We start from the raw sequence: 16,057 nt of genomic DNA on the forward strand, positions 1-16,057 counted from the left end.
GCGAGTATCGAGCACCAGTACCAGCTGGCGAAAGCAACCCCACGGTAGGACGAGCGGAGGCGACCACACAAGACAACGCCGCTACCACAGCAGACCTACCGGAACAATACGCCGACTTCTCCGAGGTCTTCGGAGAGGCAGAGGCAGACCAACTACCCCCCCACCGCAAGACGGATTGCCGGATCGACCTACTGCCCGACGTCCCCCTACCTAGACCAAAGATCTATTCGATGACCCCGAAGGAGATGGCAACCCTCCGGGAGTTCATCGATAAAAACCTAGACAGGGGATTCATAGAGCCAGCATGCTCACCGGTCGGAGCCCCCGTCTTATTCCGGGAGAAGAAAGACGGGACCCTACGGCTCTGTACCGACTACCGGGGCCTAAACGCGGCTTCCCTGTCCAACAAATACCCCTTACCCCTGGTGAAGGACATGCTCGCCCACCTGTCCACGGGCAAAGTCTTTTCCAAATTGGACCTGCGCGAGGCGTACTATCGCATCCGAATCAGGGAGGGGGACGAATGGAAGACGGCGTTTAACTGCCCCCTAGGCGCGTTCCAGTACAAGGTACTGCCCTTCGGACTCGCGGGGGCCCCTGGGGTGTTCATGCAGCTCATCAATGAGGTACTGCATGAACATCTGTTTAAAGGGGTCCTGGTCTACATCGACGACGTCCTCATTTACACAAAAACATACGAGGAACACGTAACCTTAGTCAGGCAAGTCCTCGACAAGCTCAGAAGGGCGCAGCTCTATGCAAAGCCCACAAAGTGCGAGTTTCACAAAGAGCGCCTAGACTATTTGGGGTATCGAATCTCCGGGGACGGCATCGAAATGGACCCCGCAAAAGTCGAAGCGGTGCTAAACTGGGAGCGGCCCCGCAACAGACGGCAACTACAGAGCTTCCTGGGATTCGCGAATTTCTACAGGTCCTTCGCCCGGGGGTTCGCTGAGATAGCCCTCCCCTTAACGGACCTCCTCAAAACCAAAGGGGTGGGGGACACCCGACGCGCCAAGAACCCAGGCACAGTGCTGAATTGGACTCCCGCGTGCCAGACCGCATTCGACAAGCTGAAAGCGCTGTTCACGACGGAGCCAATCCTCGCGCACCCGGACCCAGAACGGCCGTTCGTGGTCCAAGCCGACGCCTCAGACTTCTCCCTGGGAGCCATCCTGCTACAAAAAGACTCCACGGGGCTCCTGAAACCATGCGCCTACCTGTCAAGGAAGTTCTCCGAGACAGAGAGGCGATGGCACGTCTGGGAGAAAGAAGCCTTCGCGGTGAAATCGGCACTAGAGACATGGCGTCACCTACTCGAGGGAGCCACCCAACCATTCGAGGTCTGGACGGACCACCGGAACCTCGAGGCCCTACGAACGCCTAGACGCCTTAGCCCAAAACAGGTCCGATGGGCCCAATTCTTCAGCCGCTTTGATTTCCAGCTGAAGTTCATGCCGGGAAAGAAGAACTTTCTGGCCGACGCCCTCTCCCGGCTGCCCCAAGACGAAGAGCCCGCCCCAGACACCATTGGGACGGTCCTATCCGCCTCGCAACTGGGGATGGCCGTGACCACCCGAAGCGGCGCACGGAGGCAGCTCGACGCTACGGCGCAGCCGACGGCGGGACAACCGGCGACGGAAAGAAGGCAACCGCAACTACCAGGGGGAATGCGCACGGACCTCGCCGCCGCCCTCAAAACCGACCCCTGGTTCCTGGCAAACCCCGACAAGGTAACAATGGCGCAAGACCTGGCATGGGGGGAAGGCAGAATCTACGTCCCGGACTCGCAACGCCAGGCGATCTTGCATAGGTCACACGACGCCAAGCAAGCGGGACACTTTGGGTTCCTCAAGACCCTACACCTAACGCGGCGCCAATTCTGGTGGCCCGCGCTCAGGCGAGACGTAAAAACCTACGTGGCGTCCTGCCCAACGTGCGCTAGGGCCAAACGGGCACCAGGCAAACCCGCGGGGCTACTGCAACGGGTGGCAGAACCCTCCCGCCCATGGGAGGAAATCTCTATGGATTTTATAGTGGACCTCCCACCCAGCCAGAAGAAAACGGCCATTTGGGTGGTGAAGGACTACTTCTCAAAGCAGGCCCACTTCATCCCCTGCACGTCGGTCCCATCCTCGCAACAACTAGCCAAACTCTTCCTCATCCACGTGTACAGGCTACACGGATGTCCCGCACGTGTGGTGACCGACAGGGGCACACAGTTCACCTCCAAATTCTGGCGGGCCTTCCTGAAGCTGACGGGGACCCAACAGGCCCTGTCTACGGCTTGGCATCCGCAGACGGACGGAGCCACTGAGGTTCTTAATGCCACCTTAGAGCAATTTATACGATCATATACGAACTACCACCAAGACGACTGGGCTGAACTGCTCCCGTTCGCCGAAGTCGCATACAATAACGCCGTCCACACGAGCACGGGGAAAACCCCGTTCGAAGTAGTCTCGGGGCGCGACTTCGTCCCCATCCCGGAGCTACCTCAACCCCCGGAACCCCAGGTGGACGCCAGCGACTGGGGACGGAAGATCGCGGAAGCATGGCCAGTAATCACGGCGGCGCTAAAGGAGGCACAGGCTGCTTACAAAGAGCAGGCCGACAAGCACCGGCGCCTACAACCGACGTTCCAGGCGGGGGATATGGCCTATCTCTCCACCAAGTTCCTAAAGTCAACCCAACCCTCGAAAAAACTGGGGCCTAAGTACATCGGGCCGTTCCGAGTCACGCAAATAGTGAACCCGGTAGCAATACGCCTGGACCTGCCACACAACCTCCGGAGGCTCCACCCGGTGTTCCACACCAGCCTCCTAAAACCGGCAACCACCTCCCGATGGCACCCAAGCACGCCACAGCCCGCACCGCTTATGATCGACGGGCAACACCACTTCGAGATAAGGGACATCCTCGACTCCCGCAAACAACGAGGAACCCTACACTACCTGGTCAGGTGGAAACACTTCCCCCACCCTGAATGGGTGGCGGCGCACAACGTTAACGCGCCTGACCTGACCAGAGCATTTCACCGGGCATACCCCGACAAACCGCAACCAAGGTCAGAAAAACCAAACCCCCCCCCGCAGGCCTCCCCCCGCCTCCCGTGCCCCAAGGGAAAGGGCCCCCCCCAAGCCCGCGACTTGGGTGGACCTTCCCCCCCCCGGGACTCACTCCCCCCGCCCCGGGCCCACGGGGTGGTGACAAACGATCGCCAGCACCCTCCCCCCGCCCCCCGGCCGCGGGGGAGTGGCAAGCAAGTCAACAGGGCAACCTGGGGGCAACGCCCAAGAGACACAACAAAGGCGACGCACTCTAAATAAGAAAAGAAGGGCCCTACCTGGAGCTGAGAAGCACCCGACCAGCCACGCCTCTCGCCTCGCCGAACTGAGCCAAACAAACAGGGTGTGGCTGGAGCATGCGCACGCCAGGTCAGAACCCGAGCATGCGCACCATGGACACACCCTGGGAAGGCACATGGTAGAGGGAGGAGCAAAGGGAGGGGCGACAACTACTCCGGCGGGAACTTTAAAAAAAAAAAAAAAAAAAAAAAAATGTGGCATTTTGACAGCTCCATGGGGAAAACCCAGAAACCCGGGGGAGAACACTATTCGGAAAGGGGGCAGTATGTCATGAGTGCCGTTGAGCTAAAGTCATCAGCGCAATGGCACTCATGACAATGACAAGGAAATAGGTGAAGGGGTACAAGTTAAGTAGCCATCAACCCACAACGACTAACGGCTAACAAACAATAGCTAAACGGATCACGGAGCCACCCAAGCCATCAGCGGCAATACAACGGGGATCGCCCAGCTGAAAGCAATCAGCAGAAGAATGAAAACCTGAGGATGGGCGATCCTGGAAACCCTCAACCAATGGCAGGGCAACGCATGGGACAAAGGGGGGTGACGTGACCGAGAGCGAGGGGGCGCTGACCGGCGCGGGGTATTTAAACCCCGCACCGGCGCGCTCCTGTCACTCTCAGCTTTTTTCTACCAACGTTGTACCTACCCTGAAATAAACCAGAGCCTGCTTTGCAAACCAGTGTCTGAACGTTATTCAGAGGTAGGCAGCGCATGACAGTTCTGCACTGAAGGCTAATGACTTGGGACTGCCCATAATATTCCAGGTGTAACTGCACCATATAGAGTACAAAATTCAAAGATTTATCTCCTTGTATTTTTCAATGTATAAACAAGCTGAAAGCAGTCACCTCTGGCTCATCAAATTCCTTCTATGGACCTGTTCCAACACCACCTTAGGTCCCTTCTAGATGAACCCATCAACACCTGGCCCCAAGATCTCTGCTGGGTTGCTCAGCCAAGTCTTGATTTCCTTCTGTGCCACATACTGTATGCTGGGCCTGGAGAGGCTCAGGGGGTCTTTCCCACATGCACACCCTCCACTCCCTTACCTTTTGGCTTCTGCAGTTGGAATGGGAAGTATTTGTTCTGGAGCTGTTTGTCCAGATATTGCTCCAAATTGAGAAAGTTGCAGTACCAGGCCAGGGTACCCTTCAAAATAGACTTGATGACCATCCTCCCAGGCCCTGCAGAGAGGCTTCAGGGTTCTGTGCAGGGGAGGAAGGAAATGCTGTGCAGAGCTGCTGCTGAGAAGGAGATGCATTGGTGGGAGGAGCCATGCTGCTGCAATACCGCCAGGGGGCAGAAAGGAATCCCCTTGATCAGCAGAATGGGTGTGGCTCCTGGGGAGAAGGGTGCATTGACCCAGCCTGGTCTGGAGAACAGGGCCCTTGGTACAGACACACACACACACAAGGGCCAACCAGCAGGTCAACACACTGCACTGAAACTACCCCAGTAAACCATTCCAGCCTCCCCACCCCCACCCAAAGCAGGATAGAATAGTGGGCAGTCTTTTTCCATGATCTGGAAGATGCATCAGAAGCTCTGCAGCATGGCCATGGATGGGCAAGACCTCTGGATTCTGGGAGGGTTAGGGTTAGGTACAGACAATTTTTTATTGGAATTTGCCCTTCTGCAGCTTACACGAGTGCCCTAAGTGCTGCTACTGGTGCTCAACCTGAAAAAGAACAAAAAGCAAGTACGAAATGCAATAAAACATTGAGTCCCATTGAAAAGAGTCCAATAAATGTCTGATAAGAATTCGAATAGAGTTCAAAGAGAGTTCAAGGAAGGTTATGTAATGATCGCAGTAAAAGCCGCGTTGGAAGCTTGGCGGCATCTGTTAGAAGGGGCGAATCACCCCTTTGAGGTGTGGACTGACCATAAAAATTTGGAGGCTCTTAGCACCCCTCGAAAACTGAGCCCGAAACAAGTCCGTTGGGCTCAATTTTTTAATCGGTTCAATTTTCATTTGAAGTTTATTCCGGGGAAAAAGAATTTCCTGGCTGATGCGTTGTCGAGGCAACCTCAGGACTCGGGGGCAGCGCCAGAAGTGGTTAGCACCCTGTGGACAGCGCCCCAATTGGGTATGCAGGCTGTGACGCGTAGCCAAACGTGCGCGCAGCAGCCACCCGCTGCGGACGCCGCCCAGCCGAGCGCTTTGTCAATTCCTTCCCAGTTGCAACAAAAGTTTCTAAAAGAACTGAAAACAGATACTTGGTTGCTGGCAAATAAAAACAATGTTACTTTTGACCGAGGCTTCGCTTGGAAATCCGACCGCCTCTACGTCCCTGAAAGCCTCAGAAAAGAGGTGTTACTACGTTCACACGATGACAAACTGGCAGGTCACTTCGGGTTTGTAAAAACCTTGCACCTTGTTAGGAGGCAGTTCTGGTGGCCCACATTACGTAAGGATGTCAAAGACTATTTTGCCTCCTGCACGGTTTGTGCGATGTCTAAGCGCAAGGTGGGGAAGCCCCAAGGACTGCTGCAGCCGGTGGCTGCCCCTTCTTGCCCCTGGGATGAAATCTCCATGGACTTTATTGTTGAATTACCACCCAGTCAACGCAAAACTGTCATTTGGGTGGTCAAAGACTATTTCTCAAAACAAGCCCACTTCATCCCTTGCGTGTCCATTCCGTCGGCACGTCAATTGGCCCGCCTGTTTCTAGTACACGTGTACAGGCTACACGGATGTCCTTCCCGCTTAATTTCGGACAGGGGCACGCAATTTACCTCACAATTTTGGCGGGCGTTCCTCAAATTGTTGGGAACGAAGCAAGCCCTGTCCATGGCTTGGCACCCCCAGACGGATGGGGCCACAGAGGCTTTAAATTCTACTCTGGAGCAATACCTTCGAGCTTTTGTGAATTACCAGCAGGACAATTGGGTAGACCTCCTCCCTTTTGCCGAAGTGGCTTACAACAATGCAGTGCATCAAAGCACCGGCCAAACCCCATTTCGGGTGGCTCAAGGCAAAGACTTTGTACCTATCCCTGATCTACCGCAGCCTTCAGGCGGATCGGCCACTCCGGGTGATTGGGCATCGCAACTGGCAGACTCCTGGCCAATGATTCAAAAGGCACTAGCTGAGGCACAATTGGATTACAAACAGTATGCTGATCGGAAGCGTGCTCCTCAGCCGGCGTTTCAAGTAGGGGACTCGGTTTACCTTTCCACCAAGTTCATAAAGTCCTCACAACCTTCCAAGAAGCTGGCTCCTAAATTTTTGGGTCCTTTCCCAATTACCGCTCAAATTAACCCTGTGACTTTTAAACTTGACTTGCCTCATAACCTCAAACGCTTACACCCTGTTTTTCATTGCAGTTTGCTCAAACCGACTATTCCTTCTGACCGCTGGCATCGCCAACCTCCACCTCCAACCCCCATCATGATTGATGGTCAGCAACACTTTGAAGTTAAAGAAATTTTGGACTCTAGACGCCTTCGCAATACTCTGCAATACTTAGTTCGTTGGAAACATTTCCCTCATCCAGAGTGGGTCGCTGCACCAGATGTGGCTTCCCCTGTCCTAGTTGCCCGTTTCCACTCTGCTTATCCCACTAAGCTGGGTCCCTAGGGATATTTTTAGGGGGGCGGTATGTCATGTTCGCCGTTTCAATGTCTTTGATACATCGTAACGTTTCGCATGTCATTAGCAGGATGCGTGTTTCATCTTTCTCGGGAGGATGGGAGTACTTATCTTTTGGCTTTGCTCTGGAATGTATTTGCATTATCTACTGCGCTCAAGGTTACTTTGGGTTAGGGTATCCGAGTATCTCCCACACCCTTGGTTCGGAGCAGTTCTGTTAGTGGCAAGGCAATTTCAGCAAATCCCCTTATGAATAATCTGTAGTAGTTGCTGAACCCCAGGAAACTTTGAAGTTGCCTGCGGGTGCGGGGGCTTTCCCAGTCCATGATAGCCTGCACCTTGGCAGGGTCCATTTCTATGCCTTTATCTGAAATTCTATACCCCAAATAGTCAATTTGTGTCTGGTGAAATGCACATTTAGACAGTTTGGCATACAATTCTGCTGATCTGAGTTTACTCAGCACTTTTTTTACCAGAGACACATGCTCTTCCATGGTTTCAGTATAAATCAATACATCATCCAAATACACCAATACCCCTTTAAACAGATGTTCATGCAGTACTTCATTGATCAGTTGCATAAATACCCCAGGGGCCCCAGCCAAACCAAAAGGTAACACCTTATACTGGAAAGCTCCCAACGGGCAATTGAAGGCAGTTTTCCACTCATCGCCCTCCTTGATTCGTACACGATAGTAGGCTTCTCTTAAATCAAGTTTAGAGAAGATCTTTCCCTTAGCCAGATGTGACAACATGTCCTTGATCAATGGCAAGGGATATTTATTGGAAATTGAGACGGCATTTAATCCGCGGAAATCGGTACAAAGTCTCAATGTCCCATCCTTTTTTGGGCGAAAGAGAACCGGCGCCCCCACCGGTGAATTCGCCGGCTCGATGAATCCGCGCACCAAATTTTTGTCCACAAAGTCTCTCAACAGAGTCAGTTCCTTTTGTGTCATGGAATAAATCTTTGGCTTGGGCAATTGGGTGTTGGGCACCAGTTCAATGGCACAGTCCGTCTTTCTATGGGGGGGTAATTGGTCGGCTTCCTTTTCGCCAAACACATCAGGAAACATCCTGTACTCTGCCGGCAAGCCTTCCAGAGGAGGGGCCGGGACATGCGGAGTCGCAGCTGCCGCAACCCCCACCATCTCCTCTGGGGCACCCTTCCCCTCAGTCGCTTGGTAGAACCCATCCCTAAACGTGATAGTCCGGTAAACCCAGTTTATTTGGGGATTTTGCTGAACCAACCAAGGCACCCCCAGCACCACCAAGGGACCCCCTACTGGAGCCACGACAAAAGACAAACCTTCCCGATGGCTGCCCAGCTGCAAGGATACCTGCCCTGTGAAATGGGTGACCGGTTTGCCCCCTGCTATGGACCCATCCAGCTGTGTAAAGGCGATGGGTCGCTGTAAAGGGAAAGTGGGTAGCTCCAGAGCCGCTACCACATCAGGGTGCATTAGACACCGGGAACACCCCGAATCAATCATGGCCCATACTTCTACAGTCTTGGATTGGGAGCCCAACTTCAACTTCACCTTGAGAATGCGGTAACTGCCACTCACCGATGAAGGCTCGCGCCCTTCTTCCACCACCTGCCCTGCGGCGCCCTTTAAAGCAGGTGGCTGGCATTTCCTGCCGGCTGCAGGATTTCGGGCTCACCCTCCTCCTCGTAGAACATCGCATCGTCTCCCACGGTTTCAGCCACCGCGGCTTTCTGCTTCCTCGGCAGGGCAGGGGACTTCGTCGGCAGCTTGCCGAGCCGTTCCTCTCCCTTTGCCTTCGGGCACGCCGCCACTCGATGCCCCTCTTTACCACATCTCAGACACAGGCCTTTTGCATACCGCTTCTCTCGCTCCTCATCCCAGGGTCGTTGTCCTGGTCTCCCCCCGGTGCTCGATGGGCGGCTGGGCTTCACCTCCCGCCCCGATTTGGCGGTCTTTCGATGGGCGAAGATCTCATGGGCATGCTCAGCCCTCCCCGCCAGTTGGATCCATTCATAAAGCGTATATGGGTCGTCCCTCCCCAAGGACCAGCGCAGCACCTCTGTATTCAGGCCATCCTTGAATAGCTCGATAATGGTGGCTTGGGACCAGTCATCCACCTTCCCAGCAAGCGCTTTAAACTCCAGTGCATAATCAGCCACGGATCTTGACCCCTGCTTAAGTTCCTTCAGAGCTCGCTTTGCCCTCTCTTTCGCCAAGGGATCCTCGAAGTGTTGTCTCAATGCCCAGAGGAACTCCTCGAATTTCTCCAGTTCAGGCGCTTCCGACTGGCACATCTGGACATACCAGTCTGCCGCCCTCCCTTTCAGCTTGGTGGCAATGGTGATGATCTTTGCCTTTTCCGATTGAAAAAGCGACCCCCATTCCTCCATGTAGGCTTTAGCATTCGTCAGGAAAAATGAGAGTTTGGTTGGGTCCCCATCAAACTTGACAGGGAAGTCTCTCATCCCGCCCCCCGCCAGGCTGCACCCCGCCACCGGGGCTGCAGGGGTTGGTACCTCCCGGGCTCGCGGCGGCGCGGGGCCCGGGGGCGGCCGCACCGGCGATGCTGCGATTTCCATCTGGACCGACTGGTCCCCCTCGCGCCTCCGCGCCGGCCGCCGTTGCTCCGGGGACCGCCCATGGGACGAAGGGGTTGAATGCCGCTGGCTTGATCCTTCCCGGGTTTCTCTCAACGAGGTCACATCTAGGCTCAGCTGCTTCAGTATAGTTTCTAACGAGTCCATTTTTGACTCCAGTACTCGGATACGATCCGGGGTGGGGGAGCCCTCCGTTGGCTGCACCTGCACCACGGTGGGGGATAATGGGTATCTCTGCCTCCAGGATGGGCCCCCTGCCACCGTGACATCCCCTTGGGTCTCATCCCAGGTGACCAGCTCGCCCGGAGAATTTACGGTAGTCTCCGGGGCAGTTTTCAGACCCTCGGCTTCACCCTCCGACTCGGAGCTCACCTCTTCTAGGATGGCTGACAGCTCCCCCCCCTGGGACGGTCGGTCGGGCCGCCTCACGGTCGAGTCCGGTTCCCCTTCTTCCATCATCACGATGTCGGGTTCGGTCATCGCTGGCGCTCTCCCTCACAGGGTTCGACAACTTGTCCTTTCCTGGACAGGGGCCAGCGGAGTTGGGATCTTAGATTCTCAGCTTTATGTAATGATTGCCCTAGCCCAAATACTCAGACTCACAAGAGGCTGCTATATGAAATCTGATTTATTAAGGAACTAAAGGCAAATACAGAGAAAGCTGAGAATGAGCAAAAGCGCGCCAAATACAAACTTAAACCCTTGGTGCAAACGTATCCCGCCTCCCTCGTAACAGCCCCGCCCGGCACAGGTGCTAGCAATCGTCAGAGTTGCTAGCCTGGGAAAGTAACCTTGAGCGCAGTAGATAATGCAAATACATTCCAGAGCAAAGCCAAAAGATAAGTACTTCCATCCTCCCGAGAAAGATGAAACACGCATCCTGCTAATGACATGCGAAACGTTACGATGTATCAAAGACATTGAAACGGCGAACATGACAGGTTATTAGAGTTCAATAAAGTTCAATAAAGTTCAGGAAAAGTTCAAGAAAAGTTCAAGTCACCTCGTCGGTGAAATTAAAGTTTGACTGTCCAAAGTGCGGTCTTGTCATTGGGAGTTTTGTTCTCCATGGCCACAGTTCTCGCCATTTGGCCATGCTGAAGCATCGCTTTTTGGCATCTTGGATGCATGCCAAGCAGTCCGCAACTTCGTTGGCCGCTCATTGGGACCAGCAGTGCGGGATGCTGCTGCCTCATTGCTTGATCTTGAGGTGTGTCTGATGGATATTGCTGAGCACGAACAGCCCAATGATCTGGACCAGTTGAATCGTGGACCACGGGACATGGCCTCATTGCTGGCGGTATTGTCTGGAGGCCCGATGTTGGGAATCGTGGTGTGGCGAAACTGATGTCTGAGTTCTTGGTGCCAGGTGGCGAGGCGTCGAGTTGGACAGCGACTGTCGTTGCGGTGCTGGCGGCTGTGGTTGGGGGTCCTGAGGTCGTGATGAGGGGTGGCCTGTCAGCGGGAGGTGGGATGATGGGGTAGGTGTGTCATTGTTGTCGTGCAGTTGCCCAGAAATGAGCGTGGTCCATTGCTGCTGGCACAGGCATGGGAGGTTGAGCCGTGCTGCCATCACATGCCAAAATTCCCAAGTGATGGGACACTGGGAGACAAAATGAGTGACCGTATCTGTTTGCAGTTGGCCTGCGATGCATGCAGTTTTGATGCAGATGGCTCTCAGGCAGCTGGTGTTGCCTTTGTTCCATGGTTGGGCTTTGATGACACTGGGCACCAGTTGGTAGAAGCACCAGTGAGTGTCCCAATAGCAGTACGGCAGGTGGCGGTTGCTGAAGACAGAGAGGGGATATTGTCTGGTGGCGTGGAATGGAGGCAGGGACCTGTTGGTGACCTTTTGTTGGTGGTGCCTGCATTCCAGCTCGATGATGGTGCTGTTGATGATGTGGTCGTAGAGGTTGTGTCAGACGATGCGGCGGGCTTCTTGGTCTGGTGGCAGTTGACTGTGCTGGGAGGTTGCCTGTTGCAATGGATTGGAGATTGAGAAGGTGGATGGCAAGATCTGGAATTTGTGGATGACATCCAGCAGTGCTTGTAGAAATGTCAGGGGCTGGAGCTGCTCTTGCACCATCAAGCAGAAGCGTAGCAAATGCTGAGTCCACCAGTAGTGACCTGCCCATTCCGTGTTGCTCCAGTGGTGGGTGAAGAGGAATGTCCACTGTGGGATGTGGTCTGTCAACTGTGCAGGTGTGCTGTGGTCTGGTGGTTCTTGGCCTGTCAGTGGCAAGACAGAGGTAGTTGCAGTGAAGTTCGTGGCGAGGAAGATCACCCACAACACTGGTTCCAAGGCTGGGAGGTTGAGGCTGTCCTGGACGTCCTGGCACGTGACCACCCTGGGAACTGGGAAATGTGGGGTGCCCCACAGGAACTTGAACCATTGTGGCTGGATGCATCTCAGGAAGTCTTCGGTTGCTGGATAGACCGCTGCCAGGAGGTGAGCTTGTGGCAGCAGGTAAGTCTTCAGAAAAATGGCTCTGCGGTACAGAGAAAGGCACCATCACCACCATTGGGTCCAGCTGGTCTCCCAACTGATGGCACAGTACATCCAATTTTTTCCCCATGCTGTTGGGTGGAGGCCATATCGAAGGCCAAGGACCTGGACCGTGACGTTTGGCAGTGGCAACGTCTGTGTCATGTTCGGTTGTGGCAAAGGCGGTGGCTTTGTCGGCTGCTTGTCAGCCTGCAAGCAGGCTGGTGTTGGAGCTGGTGTGGAAGGTGTTGCGGGCGAGAGGTCGTCTTCATCCCACCACGTCTCAACTGACCCTGTGCTCAGACTAGACGAGCGGGCATCATCATATTTGAGAGCAACAACAACGCTTTTGTCATTGATGAGCACTCCCGACACTTTGCCAAAGCCCTGAAAGAGGTTGTGTGGTGCGTGCTGCCTGCTTTGTGGTGATGATGAGGGACACATCAGCATGGGCCATGAATTTCACCTTGTATGTGTTACTAAGAGGCATGCTGGCTAAAAGAAGGGACATGAAGCCCGTAATGACTGGGTGCTGTTGGATGGCCCAGAGGGCTGTGTCCAGGTAGATGACGTACAAGATGGGGCTCATTGGACAGCCCTGCCAGATTCCTGCAGTGATGGGGATGGGCCGGCCTCTGCAGTTGTTAATTTGCGGCATGACCATGGCATGTGCGTAGAGTAGCTGGATGGTATCTATGAAAGGTCGTGGCACTCCGTGCCAGTCAAGAGCCTTCCAAAGGAAGCAGTGTTGGACCCTGTCGAAAGCCTTCGACTGGTCCGATTGGATTAAGAAGCCGCTCCAGTCACCTGTAGTTGCCTTCCAGAAAATCTCCCTCACTAGGCACAGCGAGTCAATGAGCGAGCGGCCCGGCACTGCACTGGTCTGTGTGGGCACGATCCGGTGTTGCATGGATTTGGCCAGTCTGGTGGAGAGGACCTTGGCCAGAATGCGATAATCTACATTAGTCAATGTAATCAGCCTCCAGCTGGTCAGTAAGGTCCAGTCCAAGTTGCCTGGCTTGCTAAAATGCAGCATGATGCCATCGTAGAAGCTAGGTGGGATCTGAAGGGGGGTTGTCGTAGTCGGATGGAGGCATTCGTTGAAAAGTGAGGTTAAGCGGTGCTGCCAGCTGTTCTTTGTATGCTTGGTAGAAAGCCCATGGCAGGCCATCCAGTCTGGCAGCTGAGTGCTTCCTGCCTGCTGCGATGGCTTCCCAGACCTCCTGTTCCATGAGTGGCTCCAGCAGGTTGGCTAGGTGTTGTGGTGAGTCTTTCCATCGTGGTTGCAGGAGGCCTGCAAAATAAGTGTCGATGCTGTCATCTGTGATTGCTGAATTGGCAGTGAAAAGACGCCCATAATGCTGATGCATGATGTCGAGCATGTCGTTTATGTCTGTGCTGATTGGGTGTTACGTGGAGAGGCAGAGACCCATGAAGGTAGTCTGAGGTATTCCACAAGAATGCATGCCCTGGATGGTAGGTGTGGATTCTTTCGACATGTCGAGGTTCCCTGTCCACTCTGCGGAAGAGACTAGCCCTCCTGTTGCCCATGTGAAATTGGTGTGAACCGCCTTGTGGAATTGCATCTGAAAAGCATCTGCTATTGCTGCCCATGCTGCATAGAGGCATTCTTGAGCTACGTGCTGTCCTGCGGAGGCAGCCACATGACATGCCAGAAAGCGGTGGATGGTGGTTTGGTGGTAGCTCAGGAGGCATTTATACTTACTGTGGTTCCAGCGTTGACATTGCCACTGGACTTCAGTCTTTATCCATTCCCACCATGTAATGGCATTGGTTGCTCCATATAGATCTCGTAGCGTCAGCCTGGCATCAATGAAGTGCCCTATGGCTTTACGCATATGTGGCTCATCTTGCAGCTGGTGTGCCATGAGTCTCCATAAAGGTTGGCCTGTAGCTTTCAGTTGGCTGGGTTGGCCGTCTGCTGCCACTATAGCATGCTGAGACCACGGAGTGACATACAGGGTACAGCTATTGATATTGCAGTCCTGGGGGGCCCAAATCCTGTCAATGAGACTCGCCGTAGTGGCACCATAATATGTACAGTAGGAAGTAGGTTGCGATGATCTGGGTGTAGAGGTGCTGGCATCACACAGTGTGAGCAAAGGCCAGATGGGCCAGAGACGGATGGAGGAGTTTGTTGTTGGGGGGGGGGGGGAATGCTATGTGGTTGATGATGGCAGCATTTGCATCAGTGAGATGTTGTATGCGGAGGCATTTGAAGGCCTTCTCATCCAAAGTGAGCAGTTTCAGTTGAATGGTCAGATTGGGTCCAGTGCAGGTCACTGAGGTAGTTGCAGGGGATTGTGCTGTCATAATATAGACTGGTACATGGTCCCGGATGGTCGCCCTGTTGTTGAAGTTGCTGGCAACAATGATTTGTTGACTAGTGTTACATACAGCAGCGAGATGCTGTTGCAGAGTCTGTTGGTCTGAGATAGAAGATGCCGGGGCATACAGAGCACACAATCAGTATTGGACGTACCGGGGTTTCTGGTTAGGTGGAGGTGGCCGACCAAATTTTGCCCTGTGTAGTTGGAAGTCCAAGTAGGTTAAGTGACCTGGAAGAATTTTGATGAATGATTGCAATGTTAGATCTGGGTGAGTGCAGGTCAGTATGCCTAGTCCTGCGTGGACTTCGGTGCTGCAACTCCAAAAGGAGGGGCTCTGTTGCCACTGGCGTTGGGTGTGTGCCTGTTGTTGCTCGTTAATTAGGTGGGTCTTTTGTAGGATGATGACGTCAGCTCAGAGTCTGGTGAGCGCAGGGAGAATGGATGTCCTTTGGTGGTGCTGCCTAAGACTGTTTATGTTCCAGGTTGCTATTGTGAAATGGCACTGTGGTGGCAGTTTTGTCATTGGGAGAGCTGTTGTGGATACTTTTGGTTGTTGTTAAGTTCATTGATATGGGCAACTGGGAGGTTGAGCTGGATAGTGGCATGGGTGACTTGTCTGTGTCCATTGCGCTGGGGGAATATTTGAGTTTCGTTGATGGTTCTGTAGATCCATGTTATTGCTGTAAGTGAGTGTGTGCGCAAGGTCCAGGATAGGGTTAGGGTTAGGGTTAAGTAACCACACCTTTTTTAGGTAACCGCACCTTTTTTTATTGAAAGAAAACCCTTCTACCGAACCTGCACCTCCCCTACTCAGGAAGCCGGGCAACAAAACAGGAGAAAAAGACAAACTAAAACCGATGAACCCCACCACAAAATCTAAAATACCCCAATCACCCACCAATGCCCACTGTGCCCCAGTCCCACCGATCCCACAAGGGGAAACCTGAAAACTGAGTGCCCCACCCACACCGAGTGGCCCCAAAACCCACCACCACAGGCCTGTCCAGCGGCCCAAGCCAAGATCCCACCCTGCCCTCACCTGCCTGAAAATCCCCTCCCAGAATCCTGCTCACCCCTGCCCCACCCAGGACCCCCAAGGGCCCCCTCTTGGGAGGAGGAAGAGAAGGAGGAGGAGGAAGGGGAGGAGGGGGAGGAGGAGGAGGAGGAGCACCTGCCAGAGTCCAGAACCTCCAGCAACCGAGGTCCACCTGCAGCCAAGGCCAAAACAGGGACAAAAGTCACAGGCCAGCCCTGTTCCGGAGTCAGTCCGACCCCCAGCCTGCCATCCAACAAGGCCGCCCGGCCCAGTCTGCAGTCCCTCAGGTGAAGGGCAGGGTGGCCATTGCCCACTTCCATGGCCAGAAGCACGACCAGCACGCAGCTGGCCACCGGTCCTGCTCCACAGCAGAGACGACCTCCAGGTGCACCACCATGACCTCGGCCACATGGGTTGCCAACCAGAGAGGCGACTCCACTGCGCTGCCACTCCCAGGGCAACTCCAGCCACCGCTCTGCCAGAAGCACTGCCAGCACGATATAGTTCAACAGCCGGACAGTGCTCCAGCATGGTCCAGAACTGGCCGCTGCCTTCTGGGACTGCCGAGTCACAAAAGACGTCCACCGCCGCTGTGGCCGACTGCTGCGGAACTGCTGCACAGCTGCTGCCTCCTC

This window comes from Candoia aspera, chromosome 14 (genome assembly GCF_035149785.1).
Source record: "Candoia aspera isolate rCanAsp1 chromosome 14, rCanAsp1.hap2, whole genome shotgun sequence".
Taxonomy (NCBI): Eukaryota; Metazoa; Chordata; class Lepidosauria; order Squamata; family Boidae; genus Candoia; species Candoia aspera.